General features: G+C 40.3%; 1 long non-coding RNA gene across 1 annotated transcript in view; it reads left to right on the top strand.

Moving 5' to 3' along the window:
- LOC122556939 overlaps window positions 1-8,483 on the top strand; it is an 85,955-nt gene extending 77,472 nt beyond the window's left edge. Inside the window, exons 2-3 of the long non-coding RNA XR_006313716.1 lie at window positions 7,717-7,851; window positions 8,216-8,483. This is a non-coding gene — a long non-coding RNA (uncharacterized LOC122556939). The remainder of the gene's footprint in view (window positions 1-7,716; window positions 7,852-8,215) is intronic.
- The last annotated feature ends 4,214 nt before the right edge of the window (window positions 8,484-12,697 follow it).

Raw genomic sequence — 12,697 nt, 5'->3', positions numbered from 1 at the left:
AGTTATTCAGGTTATGTATGTACCAAACATCTGCAAAATGTGGTGTAACACAGTGATAGATTTTAGTCTAATCACATTATGCACCAGGGCTCAGCGAGTGAGGGCATAAGTGAGTGAGTGTGTGTTTGACACTATTGATGACTAGAATCATAGAGAATAATTTTTTCACCCCAAAATGGGTGGATTTGGGAGGTTCTTTTAAAGAATCTCCAATCTAAAGCCAAGATGCATTAAATCTGCCAACTTTTAGTTTTAATGAAGGTGTGACGGTGAGGAAGTGGTGAGCAATTAAAACACTTTCAATTGATAGTTCATTTAAACATTTTCATGAGGCTGAAAGTCTCAGGTTTTATCTCACTTTCTGTTTAACCTTGGTTTTCTGTGTTTCCCAGGCCTCAGAAAACCTGGTAGTTAATTGGCAACAGGACTGCCATTTTGAAAATTGAAGTGCCCTTCCAGGATGTTTATCAAAAGAAGCTGCTGGAGCTCTGCTTCTTAAGTAATAAAACATACCTGCATTCCTCTTCACGATGGACCACTGCCACCACCCCCATCATCCATATCCAACTAACAATTGGACTTGAACACAATCATCATATCATCAAAGAGGCTGTTTGGTTAATTGAGTCTGCTGACAAAAAAACTAGTCCTACTTTTCAGCACTTGGCCCAAGGCCTTGAATGTTATGACATTTCAACTGCTCATCTTCCCTCACAATCACTGAACAACTCCATCATTGCTGATCTCTGTGGGGTCAAACATCCCTTATGAAGACTGAAGATCGCACCTCTGTCTCAGTGCTGACCTGATCATGGACCAACAAACCACATTGTTTCCATTCCCTTCTTTGTAGTTCTGAAACACATAGTCACTGCTGCTGAGTTGCAAACCTTTCCTCTCCCAACAAGGAGTCATGCTTGCTGAATTGGTCAGGGTTTAGGAAAGGGGTCCCTTTGAGAAAAGAAGCATAAGTGCTATGAAGTCAAAACTTAATTGTTTTAAGGAAAACACAGATTTTTGAGTTTTCCAACCAAAACAACTTCCTTCTCACTCACTAATTTAGCAATAATTCGAGTTGTATTTCGCCATGTTCATCTGCAAACTGAGATACTTGAATATAAATCATCCAATAGTGTGGTCATTATTGTGCTACAAAAAATAAGTTGAGCTCTTTTTTAAGTGAAAAGGAAAGGGGAAGCAGGGTCTTAACAGAAGATGTAAATTGGAGACAAATGCGAGGGTGATAATGAGAAGAAAAATCTGTGAAGAGCAGAGAGAAAATATAAGCCAAAATGATTGGAAGATAAACAGAAAGATTGATGATGAAAGAAAATTGACATTGTGAAACAGAGATGATTACAGTAAGAAAAAGATTTTTTTAAAAACTTGTTCATGAATAACACCATGTCAAATCATTCAGTGCTCATAGAATACACTAAGTCCCTTTTCAAGTATTAATTGACCATGCATCCAGCACTGCTTTTTATAAATTTTGGCATTGATTTTAAGCAAAAGAATTATTTGATGAGTGCTGGTGTGATTTAATGCATGCGAGTGAATACAGAAATGGAAAATCAATTATTTTTGGAAAAACAAAGATAGTAGCTTTGAACATTACTAACTCAATGTCATTTCAGTCAATGCAATATATTTTATCAACTACATAACAATGTTACTTGGTTCAAGCCCTTCACTAACTTGCCTGGGGTTATTTTTGTAGTTATAGTCACACTTAGACTTTAGCAGATCAGATTACGATAGATTGTTTCTCATCTGAAAACATTAGCTAATTTCTCTGTTCTTCTAGTTAGAAAGTCATTATTCATTTTAGACTTGTAACTAATATGAAATGCGAACACATTTTGCTCACACAAATTACATTGGAAAACCTTGATATATATGTGGGTTAAGGACCGAAACAACCAAAATAGGTCTCGAGTGGCTCCTTGGAAGAAGAAGGCTGCATAAAGGTTTCAAACAGCTGTCACCTTGATGGCTATAGAATGTCACCTAATCCTTCAGTCCTGTTCCTGCAGGAGATATGGTTCTGGGACAACTTTACTCAATGCCAGCACTGTGTCTTGCTTATCTGCAGGAAATGTAATCAAAGAAAATAGACTTTGGGCCTCCTGTACCTCCTACACTTCAGTCGCGACCTCATCATACTCAACATCCACTGAAGGTTGCTGCTGATCCTGGGCTTATTGGCACTTCTGTTCCTCCTTCATAGGACATGGAGGACTCTGACAAGGAGAGTCATGTGTGTCTTTACATAAACAGTGAACTTAGTGCCTTATACCGATGAATGCAGGACATATCATGTGGAACATAGAACATCACAGTGCAGTACAGGTCCTTCGATCCTCAATGTTACGCCAACCTGTGAAATCAATCTGAAGCCCATCTAACCTACACTCTTCCATTATCATCCATATGTTTATCAAAAGACAATTTAAATGTCCTTAAATTTGGTGAGTCTACTACTGTTGCAGGCAGGGCATTCCATGCACTTACTACCTTCCGAGTAAAGAACCTACCTCTGACATTTGTCCTATATCTAACACTCCTCACATTAAAGCTATATCCCCTTGTATGAGCCATCACCACCTGAGAAAAAAGGCTCTCACTGTCCACCCTATCTAATCCTCTGATCATCTTGTAAGACTCAATTCAGACACCTCTCAACCTTCTTCTCTGTAACGAAGACAGCCACAGGTCCCTCAGCCTTACCTCATAAGAATTTCCTCCATACCAGGCAACATCCTTGTAAATATCCTCTGCACCCTTTCTAATGCTTCCACGTCCTTCCTATAATGCGGCAACCAGAACTGAATGCAATATTCTGAGTGCGGCCGCAGCAGAGTTTTGTACAGCTGCAACATGACCTCATGGCTCTGAAACTCAATCCCTCTACTAATAAAAACTAACACACCCGTATGCCTTCTTAACAACGCTATCAATCTGGATGTCAACTTTCAGAGATCTGCGTACATTGACACCAGATCTCTTTGCTCATCCACACTACCAAGAATCTTGCCATTCGCCCAGCACTTCGCATTCTTGTTACTCCTTCCAAAGTAAATCACCTCACACTTTTCAGCATTAAACTCCATTCGCCACCTCTCAGCTCAGCTCTGCAGCTAATTTATGTCCCTGTGTAACCCGCAACACTGCATAAGCACATGGTGTAGGTGTAACACTGACATACCATAGTGGCATAAAACAGTGTATTCACCTTCTTGACTGATGATTGCTGACAACTATAGCAACTTGCCTGGCTTTGTGTCTATACTAAACAATAAGGTAATACAGAAGTGCTGTGAACCTTTAAGCTCTGGGTGAGGGGGCAAATCTCAAAAAGACAAGCTAGGCCAGTGATGCTGCAAGTATTCAGGTAGGTACAAAGTGAGTGAGAACTAAGAGCAAGTCAACAGCCCTGGTCAAATCCATGAAATGAGTGTCTGTCTCCAGACTCCTTAGAGCAAACAGGACCTGGTGTGCTCCAAAGTGCAATGTGAAAGTGAAGAAGCATCTTGTAAGAATCTCAGGGATATGTCATTCCCATGGGAGATGTTGGTAAATGGCTGATCCCAGCTTCTGTGGGACTTTGGTGACCAGAGTCTAAGAGTGTCAAAAGAACCATGTTGAGCTGAAACTGTTAGGGATTCAATATGACATTCATGTTGGGCATTGTTGCCATCTCGTTTCTATTTGGTAAGTGAGAGAATGAGAAACTATGCATGCCATTATATTTCTCATGGTTACTAACAAGAATCTTGTCTCACTGCTCAATACTTCATTGAAAAAATTGACTTCTTGCTCTTATGCTTATGGAGAAGTTCCTCACCATCCCAACTTTCCCACCAATGCCCATACCATTCAGTGCGTGGGAGATTTTGTCCCATGATTTAATTATTGACACAATTTTATTGAACAGTTAGCTTCATTGAGCTGTCACTGAATTTTTCTAAGCTCCAATTTTTTTCAGCTGGGTCAATTTAATTCTGCTTGTGGGCTTCCTTCACCCAAATTTCAGCTGAACTGTACTATAGATGGCTGACAGTAAATATGCTTAGATCTAATCTTTTTTCATTGCACCATCACTCCCTGAAAATTCCCTGAACACTAGCCTCCGTAAGTTGACTAACAGCAACAACTTATGATTCAGCACTCATCCAGCTCCAAATTGTAACTAACTCCTCCATCTGCAAACATATAAATAAATTGAACTCAGAGAACGTTCCTAAATTCCACCCATCTCTGTGAAAATGTAGCTCACATTTAGGTTATCCTTAACCTGTCTTTAAGGTTTAGTATTCTTTAACATTTTTGTTTTCGATCTCTTGAAGTAAATGGGTTTTACAACCTTTTGGAGTTTACTGATACTTCTAACTAGTTTAGCTTGAACTCCCAACAAAACAATATCTTTGAAGGGTTATTATCACCAGCAATTTAGATGCCATATCTACTGCTCAATAAGCCCCTCTGCTGTTTCTGAGCCTATCATTCCAGCTGTTGTTCTGCTAAAGCTAGATACTCCTAATCGTTTAAGTGCACTGGAACGCCGTATGTTTCAATTTCATTGATCCCATTCTCTGCTTGCAAACAGCTCACCCAACTACTATTTCACACATTCACTGACATTATGCCTTCTCTCTGGCAGGAGAAGTTTTCCAATAATACAAGGGTAGAGGCAGAAGATTGACGCATCGCCTGTGTGCCTTACCGAAAGTCAAGGTGCCCAGCATATCAAATAACATTGCTATATGGCCCAACTTACAGTTGTGTGTGTTTACTTCCTTGAGTAAACAATAAAAGTGTTACCTGGACATTTAGTGCCAAACTTTGTGATCCTGCATCTTATCAGCTGATGAATCTATGAATGTATGAGGCCATTGTCTCTGTGATATCAGGGTGGGGCCAAATAAAATTATTCACAGCATATGAAAGACATCTGTATGCACTTTTAACCTGAAATAATGTTGTGCAGGATGTACCAGAAGCAGCCACTGGTAGGCACACATGAGAGAGTAGCACAAGACCTCCATAATCCAGAACTACATAAGTTAAATTCTTATCCAGTGTTTCTTGTTTCTGTTCAGCTAAGAATTCTGATGGCTGTTTAGTCTTGAGGTTGTCTAATCTAACTTAGATACCAGCTTTGAATTTCCATCATTTTTGGTTTTTATTTGGGATATGCAGCATTCTCACTGATAAGAATTATAGAAGTCACAGAGGTATATGACACAGAAAAAAAAACACTTAGGCCCATTACATCCATGCCAGTCAAAAATAATCACGCGACTATTCTAATCCCAATAAGTAATGGAATTGTAGAAGATTGAAAACAACTAATTCCTGGATAGTTAATACTCAAAACAGGAGATATTGTATCAATTTCTGATAAGAAACTAGCTGATTATTAAGATAGATTATTATGTATATAACCCTTAGAAAGACATTAATGGACCTATTCACAGACATTTAGAAAAGGGGTATAGAGCTACTGGGTGATATGGGAGGGATACCATTAATTGAAATCTTATGAGTTGACAGTGCAAATACATATGTAGACTAACTTTACCAAGGATTTGTGTGCATGTATTCTCAACATTTCACTTTATGTCAGAAATAAAGAGCACTAAATCAAGAGTACCATTTTATGTAGTTATTGGACATGACTGTGGAGTTGTTAGATTCTCAATCATCATCATCTAAAAGAAATATAATGAATCTTTGGAATGTGTGTTTACTATATTCATTTTCTAACTTGTTTAATGCAGAGTAGTTATGATTTGAGACACAACTTCCTCCATTTCCAGGTACAGTAAATGGAACTATAGACAATGCTTGGAGTTGCCTTAATTTGACTGTGGTGCCTCAAATCCTTCACTGAAGGAAAATGAGAAATTAAGCCAACTAACACATCAGCAGAATTATTCAGGGTAGCTTTAATCAATTTCATCATTCAGAAAGTTAGGGAGTATGGGATACAGGAAAATGTGACTGTCTGGATACAATGGGCTGGCCGAAAGAAGACGGTGAGTGGGAGTGGACGGAAAGTATTCCTCCTGGAGGTGTGTGACAGTGGTGTCCCACAGGGATCTGTTCTTGGGTCTCTGCTCTTTGAAGCTTTTATAAGTGACTTGGATGAAGTAGTGGAACGGTGAAATTAAGGCGAAAGTAAGTACTACAGATGCTGACAAGTAGAGTCAAGAGTGTAGTGCTGGAAAAGGACAGCAGGTCAGGCAGTATCCGAGGAGCAGGAAAATCGATGTTTCGGGCAAAAGCCCTTCATCAGGTTGGGTGGTAAGTTTGCCAATGACACAAAGGTCGGTGGTGTTATAGATAGCATCCAGGGCTGTTGCAGGCAACAACAAGACATTGATAGGATGCAGAGTTTGGCAGAGAAGTGGTGGATGGAGTTCAACCTGGATAAATGCAATGTGATTCATTATGGAAGGTCAAATTTGAATGCTAAATACAGGGTTAAAGACAGGATTTTGGCAGTGTGGAGGAACAGCGGGATCTTGGGGCCCACATACATAGATCACTTGAAGTTGCCACCCAAGTTGAGAGGGCTGTTAAGAAGGCGTATGGTGTTTTGGCTTTCATTAACAGGAGGATTGAGTTTAAGAGCCACAAGGATTGCTGCAATCCTATAAAACCCTGGTTAGACCACACTTGGAATATGGTTGCTTCATTATAGGAAAAATGTAGAAGTTTTAGAGAAAGTGAAGAGGAGATTTACCAGGTTGCTGCCTGGATTGGAGGGCTTGTCTTTTGATGAGAGGTTGAGTGAACTAGGTCTTTCCATACTAGAGAGAAGAAAGAAGAGAGGTGACTTGATAGAGGTGTACAAGGTAATGAGAGGTATAGACAGAGTAGATGGCCAGAGACTTTTCCCCTGGGCAGAAGTGGGTGTCATGAGGGGTCATAATTTTGAGGTGATTTGAGGAAGGTATGGGGTGATGTCAGTTGTAGTTTCTTTACGCAGAGAGTGGCGGTGCGTGGAATGTACTGGTAGTAAAGTGAGAGACATTAAGGACATTTAAGAGACTGCATGGATCGTAGTAAATTGAGGGGTGTGTGGGTTACGTTGATCTTAGACTAAGATAAATGTTCAGCATGACATTGTGGGCTGAAGAGCCTGTACCATTCTATGTTCAAATCAGCTGAAAGGCCAGCTACCCCACATAGACAGTCCCACATAGTAAACATCTTCTGTGGTTTCACTTTTGAAGGATACAAAAGAGTAGGATTAAATAGTGTTGCATGTGCCACACAGTGTGTTTAACTCCTAGATCTAGCAAAGAAACTTTGAAATTGACTCAATAATAATAACCAATAATATATATTTAACACAATTATACTATAACAACCAATACAGTTTAAGCTAACAATTTACACTATAAATCTAATCAACTATCTTGTGGTTTAACTTAACTCTGGATGATCATATATCACCACACTAGATCTTAGCCTTGATCCATGTGACGGTAATCATCTAGTAGTCTTCTCCTGGTGGCCCCAGGAGTGCCTTCTCTAAACAGTGGTTAGTCTCGAGTTACTGTGAGGATGGTATTGCAGCGATTCTTAAACTTGGTAGTTGTTATAGCCCTTTTGGGAGGGTCTTTAGTGTCCTCCAATAAAACAATCAGGGCTCGATCATATAGATCAATCAGACCTAATCAGGCATTTTCATGTCGATGGCAGGGTGGTCCTTGGGCATCCATTCCTGGAGGTGTTAAGTGCACATAGGTCAGGTAGCTGTCTCCAAATAAGGGTGTGAGGTGGCCCTGTGTTTGGCAAACAACTCGAGGTTCTGATTGTCTTGGTGATGGCATTCAGGTTGGTTCTATTCAATTCAAATTCAATTAAATATTGTATTGTTTGCAGCTGTTGGGTTAATTACACGTGTCTGTCTGTAGCTGCAACCTGTCTTGATTTTGCATCTTGTTTATTAGCACGGTCACTTTGTTCAAGGCTTGTCTCAATTTCTCAGCATGCCTCATTTATTGTCTGTTTTTCATAAATCCATCATAGATCCATCACTTTGATTGGCCCGTCTGACCATAATAGTTATTTTGAATTCTGCTGGAGCATGTTAGCTGGACTGAATGTTCATGTATGTACCAGCCTGGTTTTGAGTGTTGTCATGATGTTGACAATGTTACAGCTAAATAACTATCCCCTCACCATCCTTCTATTGCAGGTGAATAAAGTTTCTTAACATCACTAAGTGCTACAAAGAAATTAAGAAAGAAACGGACAGCATAAGGACTCTCAATCATCCTGAATGCTGGAATTCAATCATGGTTAGAAGGAATCAGAACAACAGAATTACAACAAACTGCAAAACCAGGGATCATGAAATCAATTGTTCAATTATCAGTGGCAGCACAGCCATTAAGCTCCACCACAATGGGTGCAAGATCCAGCTCTCTGTTGTTTTCAAACCATTCAGAGACTGAGCCACATTTCCAACCTTAAATTCTTTTTATCTCTTTGGATTAACTTCTTATTTCTAATTTGTGTGTAGTTGTGTTGCAATAGTATTTATTCTCACATGTAATAACCAATAAAAGTTTACTTTTGTCGATTTAAGAAAGTCGATTGAAATTGGCGCTATTTGAAATATGAGTTCATTTAAGTCTAGGAGAAAAATATCCACAGAAAGAGATTCTTCTTAAACTAGCCTTGTTGCAGACAACTGAGAGAGTATGTGAATAAAGAGAAGCCAGTTATTTCCACTTCATCAGGAAGTTTAACAACTTTGGTTATCCTGTATGGGAATGTAAAGAATAAGGAGCCTCATCCAGGGTCTTGTCATAACAAACACTCACCAAGGATCAGGAAAAGTGCACAATCAGGGGCCAGATACTCAACTTACAGGTAAGGTGTGGTTTAAGAATATTTTCTATTGTGAAGCAATTCACGTCTTAAGGTAACAAAAACAGAAATTGTTAGAAAAGCTCAGCAGGTCTGGCAACATCTGTGGAGAGAAATCAGAGTTAATGTTTCAGGTTAAGTGAGCCTACTTTAGAACTCGGAGGTTGATTAGATTTCAATTGTTCTAGGCACAATGGACACATTTCTGCACTGTAAGCTTCTATTGCATGAAGAAAAATGTGCACAACGTCTTGGGAAAGGGAGGAAAGTGACAGGGTACAGGGCTGGACTGATCATGATATAATATATTAAGTATTGTATTAGCTATGCAAGCAAAACCAAATTATTCTCACTGTACCTTAGAAAACTTGCCTCATAATAACCAACCTGGCATTTATGGCATCCTTCACATTTGCTTCTGGCCCCATCTGATCACATACTGCTCCTGGGACAACTCGCCACTTACTGGGTATATGCTGAAATACCAGTGGCTTTGACATTTGCAACATATTTAAAAGGTTACTGTCCATTTGGACATGCAATGTATTTCTAAGCTGTCCTGGTCAGTGATGGACAGATTCTAAACATGTTGGAGAAGGGGAAAGTGGTGCTGCAATTTTAGAAACAGTGGTGCATTTATTTCCAAGGGACCAGTAGAAGAGGTCATGCCACCAGGCCCCTGGCAGTCACATCTAAGATAGCCACCTGGGTTTGTGCTGTCCAAAAGACAGAAGAATAACTAGTAGTGTCGGAGGTCTAAGTGCCAATACAACCTTATGCAGCTCATGCTCATTATATCTCTTCTACTCTTCTATGTACATCACACCAAGGCTTATGCTTACTATTCCTTGCCTCATCTCTCCTCACCTGCACTCACCTCCTTCCAAATTTCTCCCCCACAGCCACAATATTAATAAAGGCTGCAGCATAACTTATCTATCCTTATACCAAATGCCCTTGCCAATGAAGGCAAGCATGCCATAGGCCTTTTGTTACAACCTTATCTACATGCGCTGCCACCTTTAGTAACCTGTGGCCCAGCATACCCAAATCCCTCTGCATATCAGTAACCCTAAGGGTTCTGCCATTCACTGTGGGAGGAAACCAGAGCATCCAAAGAAACTTGGCAGATTGGCAAAGGTATGAAGAAAGGCTGAATAGACTGCATTTAAAACAAAAACTGTTTTTGAATCATTTTGCGGGATGTAGGCATCACTAGCTTACCAGCATTTATTGTCCATCCCTAATTGGCCTCGAGAAGGTGGTGGTGAGCTGCCTTCTTGAACTGTTGCAGTCCACCTGTAGTGAGTTGACACACAATGCCATGAGGGAGGGAATTCCAGGATTTTGACCCAGTGATAATAATAGTCACCCATATATTTTCAGGTCAGGATGGTGATTGGCTTGAAGAGAAACTTGAAGGTGGTGATGTTCCCATATATCTGTTGCCCTTGTCCTTGTGGATGGAAATAGTCATGGATTTGGAAGCTGCTGTCTAAGGATCATTGGTGAATTTTTGCAGTGCATCTTGTAAATGGTACACACTGCTGCTACTGAGCATTGTTGTTGGAGGGAATGGATGCTTGTGGAATCAGTGCCAATCAAGCAGGCTGCTTTGCACTCGATGATGTCAAGCTTCTTGATTTGTTGGGTCTGCACTCATCCAGAAAGGCAGGGAGTATTCCATCACTCTCCCGATTTGGGCCTTGTAGATGGTGGACAAGCTTTTGGGAGTCAGGAGGTGAGTTACTTGGTTCAGTATTCTTAGTCTCTGACTTGCCCTTGTTGCCACTACATTTATGTGATGAGTCCAGTTTGAGTTTCTTAACAAATGATTACTCCCAGGATGTTGATAGTGGTGGTTAGATTTTCTCTTATTGGTGATAGTCATAGCCTGGCATTCGTGTGGCACAAATGTTACTTGCCACTTGTTAGCCCAGATCTGTCCAGATTTTGTTGCACTTGGACACAGACTGCTTTAATGTCTGGTCAGTTGTAAATGGTGCTGAGTATTGTGCAATCCTTAGCAAACATTCCCACTTCTGACCTAATAATGGAGGGAAGCTCATTGATGAGCCAGCTAAAATTGGTTGGGCCTTGGACACTACCCTGAGGAAATCCTGCAGAGATATCCTGGAGCTGAGATGACTGATCTCCAACAACCACGACCACTTTCCTATGTGTTAGGTATGATTCTAATCACCATAGAGTTTGTCCCCAAACACCCATTGATTCCAGTTTGTTTTCAGTGGAACCTAGGAAGTTGAAGGGTGACCTAATGGAAGTTTATAAGATTGTGAATGGCATTGATAGAGTGGAAAGTATGAGCCTTTTTTTCCTCGGGTATAGGGGTCAATTACCAGGGGACACAGGTTCAAGGTCCAGAGTTGGGGGAAGTTTAAAAGAGATGTGCGAGGCAAGTTTTTCACGAGAAAGGTGGTGAGTGCCTAGAATGCGGAAACGGAGAAAGTGGTGAAAGCAGACACAATAGCAGCAGTCAAGAAGCACCTGGACAAATACATCAATAGGAAGGGAATAGAGGGATATGCATCCTGAAAGTGAAAGCAGTTTTAGTATGGAAGGGCAAAATGTATTGGCGCAGGTTTAGAGGGTTGAAGGGACTGTTCCTGTGCTTTATTGTTCTTTGTTGTGTCACAAAGCTAGTCCCTTTCTTTCTAAAAGCTGTTCCTTGGCTCAAGGAGACTATGTCCTTGTTATTTTTCAGTGGGGCAATAAACCGGGCTGGACTCTGATCAGTCTGGTTTTGTACAGAGATGAAAAGGATTTTGAGAGGCCTTTTGTTTATATGTAAACAGATGAGACTTCAGGCCAAAGTGGTCATGTTTTAGAAGTGACCTTTATAAAGAAAGGGGAGTGGTCAACTCTCTAGCTAGCTGAGCTGAGCTGTTTTAGTTTGGTCTTGAACTGGTGAGAAGTTCAACAGGGAGCTGTGTGGAAACTCTCTCTCTCTCTCTTTCTTCCTTTCAACTTCAACCTGTAAGCATGTATTCCATTTATATGGTTTTTAAAGGGAGTTTGCTTATTAGGATATATTCGGAACAGCATAATTAAGTCAAGTTGGATAGGCTAAGTTCTGCAGGGGTTCTTTATTATGTTCTTTGTGTTTCATTGTGTAATTTTGTGAATGAATTTTGTCTGTTTTAAAATCTAGTAGTCAACCTAGCTATCTTACTCTGGGTAATTTTTACTGTACACTTACCAAAACAAATTGCAAACTTATGGTCTGGGTCTACCTACTCGAGAATGTTTTGTGTGATCTGACCTAGTCCATAACAGTTGTTTGTTCTTTGTATGCTTTGTATGTTCCAATGAGAATTGATTTTGTTCTTGCATTTAATCATCAATGTAGCAGACATTGAAGTTCTGAGGATATACTTTAGTCAAATTCGTCCTTTAGTCCTTGGCAAGTTCCTGCAGGACTTCTATATGGGACACACAGTAGCAACAGTGCAATGGTATTGGAGGGAATGAATGCTAAGATGGTGGATGAGATGTAAGTCAAGCAGCTTGCTTTGTCCTGGATGATGTCAAACATTCTGAAATTTGGAGCTGCACTCATCCAGGCAAGTGGGGATTATTTCATCACACTCCTGACTTGTTCATTGTAGCTGACTGAAAGGCTTGGAAAAGTCAGGGGATGAGTTGTTCACCATGAGATTCCCAGTCTATTGGTTCCTTCAAAAATGCTATTGTTAGTATCGATAAGTGTGGAGCTGAAAAAGCACAGCAGGTCAGGCAGCATCCAAGGAGCAGGAGAGTCGATGGTCCAGGCATAAGTTGACTT

The sequence above is a fragment of the Chiloscyllium plagiosum genome, chromosome 14 (genome assembly GCF_004010195.1).
Source record: "Chiloscyllium plagiosum isolate BGI_BamShark_2017 chromosome 14, ASM401019v2, whole genome shotgun sequence".
Classification (NCBI taxonomy): Eukaryota; Metazoa; Chordata; class Chondrichthyes; order Orectolobiformes; family Hemiscylliidae; genus Chiloscyllium; species Chiloscyllium plagiosum.
Note: the sequence above shows the minus strand (reverse complement) of the source record. Positions and strands in the feature narration are given on the sequence as shown.